Genomic DNA, 4,556 nt, shown 5'->3' on the forward strand with positions numbered 1-4,556 from the left:
AGAGTTCATGTTTGAGCCTTCTCCTCCTCCTCCCGTTTGACCCTTGACACTTCACGTTAACCTTGGACACCGTTGTCAGACACGAAGCGGGCGTCGACGATGGGGCAGACACCAAGATGGCCGCCGCTCGGAGGGGACTTTGTTGAGCGGCAACTTTTAACCGCCGAGCATCAAACAACCCCCCCCACCCCGTCAGCTGAATTCATCTGTAATTAATGACCTCGTTAAACCCCCCCCCACACACACACACACACACACACACACACACACACACACACACGCGCACACACACACACACACACACACACACACACACACACACACACACACACACACACACACACACACACACACACACACACACACACACACACACACACACACACACACACACACACAGACACACGCGCTAGCACATGCAGGAGCATGCACACAGGCACTAAATGGAGCAATTATCATTTGTGTTGATATATTATTTACTAGGGATCATTCTCCTCCTCGTCAGAGAGCCCAGACACTGGGGACGAGAGAGAGAGAGAGAGAGAGAGAGAGAGAGAGAGAGAGAGAGAGAGAGAGAGAGAGAGAGAGAGAGAGAGAGAGGGAGACTGCAGGGGTGACAGCTGGCTGAGGGATGAGGAAGAGGAAGGAAGGGGAGACTGCGGAGGAGAGGATGTCTTGTTGTTGTTTATTTCATTATCTGTTCTGCTGTTCTCAGATAACAGACGTGGCCCACTTACAGCCCCCCGCCGAGGAGGAGGGTGAGGGGGAGGAGGAGGAGGAGGAGGAGGAGGAGGAGGAGGAGGAGGAGGAGGGGGAGGAGGCGGAGGATCAAAGTGGTCAAGAGGATGGACAGACTGGTGTTTAATCTCACAGCGTACTCTGATCAGAGAGACCAGGGAGAGGTCAGCAGGCTGGAGGTCAAAGGTCAACCGTCAAGAGGTGAAAGGTCAGCGGTCCGGAGGTCAAAGGTCTACCGCCCAGAGGTGGAAGGTCAGCGGCCCGGAGGTCAAAGGTAAATCGTCCAGAGGTGAAAGGTCATCGGTCCGGAGGTCAAAGGTGAGTGTTCCGGACGTGAAAGGTCAGCGGTCTGGTTCTGATGCTGCCAGCGGCTGGTCTCACCTCTAGGCTGTGATTGGCCGAGCTTATCATCTTTGTACTCTCATTGGCTGATGTGGTCATTGTGACAACATGGCCGTTAGTATCAACAATGTCGCCATGATGACGCATAGAATATTCTCTCTCTTCTGCATCGCATCTCTCCATCATACAACATCTCTCCTTTCTCTCCTCTTTTTCTTCTGAGTCTACTTATGTCCTCAAGTATCTCTCCCTAGCCCTGTTTACTGCTCTCTCTCTCTCTCTCTCTCTCTCTCTCTCTCTCTCTCTCTCTCTCTCTCTCTCTCTCTCTCTCTCTCTCTCTCTCTCTCTCTCTCTTTCTCTATCTCTCTTTCTCTCTCTCTCTCTCTCTCTCTCTCTCTCTCTCTCTCTCTCTCTCTCTCTCTCTCTCTCTCTCTCTCTCTCTCTCTCTCTCTCTCTCTCACTCTCTCTCTCTCTCTCTCTTTCTCTATCTCTCTCTCTCTCTATCTCTCTCTCTCCCATCTCATCCCTCCTCTTTTATTTCTTGTAATGTTGTTGAATTTTTCGTTCTCCCTCTTCCTCCTTCTCCCTCTTTCTTCGTCCCCCCCGTCTCACTCTCTCTCTCTTTCCTCCCTCCTCCTCCCTCCCCTCCTCCCTTATGGGTGTTGCTGACAGCCTCCTAATTGAATGATGAATGTTCCTTTATTATTCCCTAATTAAACCACCAGCCGCTCAGATTGGTCGGTGCTTGTGTGACGTTGGCTGCTCTGATTGGCTACCGGGCTGGGAGGTTGCCGTGGTTTCTAGGGACACGCTTGGCTTGCCGGGTGGTTACATAAATATTAGTAGTATTATCAGTAGTAGTATTATCAGTAGTAATATCAATAGTATCAGTATTATCAGAAGGAGTAGCATCAGTAGTAGTATAATTATCAGTAGAAGTAGCATCAGTTGTAGTAGTATTAGCATTATCAGTAGTAGTAGTATCAATAGTAGTAGAATTATCAGTAGTAATGATATTAGTAATATTACTAGTATCAGTAGTAGCCTAGTATTATCAATTGTAGTAGTATCATCAGTATTATCAGTATTATCAGTAGCAGTAGTATCAGTAGTAGTATTAGCAGTTCCGATGTGTGAGTTGTTTCATACGTACACACTCACACACAGACACACACACACACACACACACACACACACACACACACACACACACACACACACACACACACACACACACACACACACACACACACACACACACACACACACAGACACACACATGAACAGCCCCCAAACCCCCCCATGTGTGGAGTCACTTGCATGTCTGTGTGTGTGCGTTTGTCTATATGTTTGTGCGTGTGTGTGCGCGTGCGTTGCTCTCTATGTTTGTGTGTGTGTGTGTGTGCGTGCATGCACACGTGTGATGAAGATGGATGGTCTGTCTGAGTGACGCGAGGCCAGAGGGTCTCGTTAATCAAGTCCTGACAGGTGACACACACACACACACACACACACACACACACACACACACACACACACACACACACACACACACACACACACACACACACACACACACACACACACACACACACACACACACACATAAAGACCCCCCCCCCACACACACACACACGCAAACACACACACACACACACATAAGGATGCACGCACACACACATGAAGACGGACACACATACACAAAAGAAACACACACACACACACACACACACTCACGCACACACGCACGCACGCACACACACACACACACACACACACACACACACACACACACACACACACACACACACACACACACACACAGACACACACACACACAAACACACATATACAAACGCACGCACCCACACACACACACCAAAACACACATAAAGACACACACACACGCACACAGATGTATATGTATATATGTATGTATATATATATATGTGTATGCATAAATAAATACATATATATGCATACCTATAGACTCATTCATGTGGTAAGCGTGCCACAGAGACATTCACACTGAGAACAATAATTGAGTGTAAACACGTTTAAGGTAGAAATAAACCTCCCCCCCTCTCACTGGAACGCTGTCGTCTGATTGGCTGAGGAGATTTTAAACAGCAACAGATTGAGCTGTAACTCCGCCCCCAACGCTCAGATAAATACCAGATCAATCGTCCGTATGGCCGGGCTTCCTGTCTATCAGGGGGGGGGGGCGGGGGTTCTGTGTGTTTGTAAGTGTGTGTTTGTGTGTGTGTGCGTGCATGAGTGTGACGGGTGAATATGTGTACCTTGAGTGTGGTTTTGTGTGTGTGTGTCTATATATGTGTGTGTGTGTGACTGCGTGTGTGTGCATATATATTTGTCATGTATAGTAATGTCATAATGTATTATATTTAATAATATTATAATATATTCTACAGGATATTGTCCCAATATATAGATGATAATGCTATCATAAAGAATATTTGTAATGTTATAATATGTCTGTGTCATATCATTAAATTATGTGGTATAACATTATGTAATAACATTATATTCTGTATTATAACATTATATTCTAGGTTATTACATTATATTCTATGTTATAACATTACATTCTGTGTTATTACATTATATTCTATGTTATAACATTGTGACCGCTAGCAGCAGCTGATGTTAGAGCTGTGATGGACTAGGAGGCCCTTAGCAGTCGTAGTGTTGCTAACCCTTAGAGCAGTTGTTGAATGCTAACCCATAGCTCTGTTGCTGAAAGCCAACCCCTTGACCTGTTGCTGATAACCCATAGCGCTGTGGTCGTGGGTGTGGATGGCGTTCGGAGGCCGTTTACCAGGAGTATTTGTGCTGCAGCAGGACGACCTCCTCCCAGCTCCTCCCAGCTCCTCCCAGCTCCTCTAAGCTCCTCCCAGCTCCTCTAGGCCCCACCCTGCTCCTCCCCCCTCCTACCCTCTCCTCCCAGCTCCCCCCGGGTCCTCTAGTCTCCACGCCGTCAGGACCGTCAGTGTGTGTGTGTGTGTGTGTGTGTGTGTGTGCACGGCGTGTGTTTGTGAGTGTGTGGCCTGTGTGTGTTTGCGCAGCCGTGTGTGTGTGTGTGTGTGTGTGTGTGTGTGTATTTGTGTGTGCGTGTTTATTTATGTGTGTGTGTGTGTGTGTGTGTGTGTGTGTGTGTGTGTGTGTGTGTGTGTGTGTGTGTGTGTGTGTGTGTGTGTGTGTGTGTGATTGCGCTGCATGTGATGGATGCCCTGCGCCCGTGCCGGTGGTACGGGCGCTGCCGCCTTAATGAAGTCAGATCCTCGTCTCCACTCCGGCTCTCTGCTGCGGGTCCTGCCATATGAGCGAGTGAATCTTTCACCGTATTAACGTAGCCATGCTGCTAATTAGCGCCGCGGAAGGAGATGTGGACATGTGTCTTCATTAAGAAGGGAATAACAGCTTTTATCTTCATTACACACACACACACACACACA

This window comes from Gadus morhua, chromosome 15 (assembly GCF_902167405.1).
Source record: "Gadus morhua chromosome 15, gadMor3.0, whole genome shotgun sequence".
Classification (NCBI taxonomy): Eukaryota; Metazoa; Chordata; class Actinopteri; order Gadiformes; family Gadidae; genus Gadus; species Gadus morhua.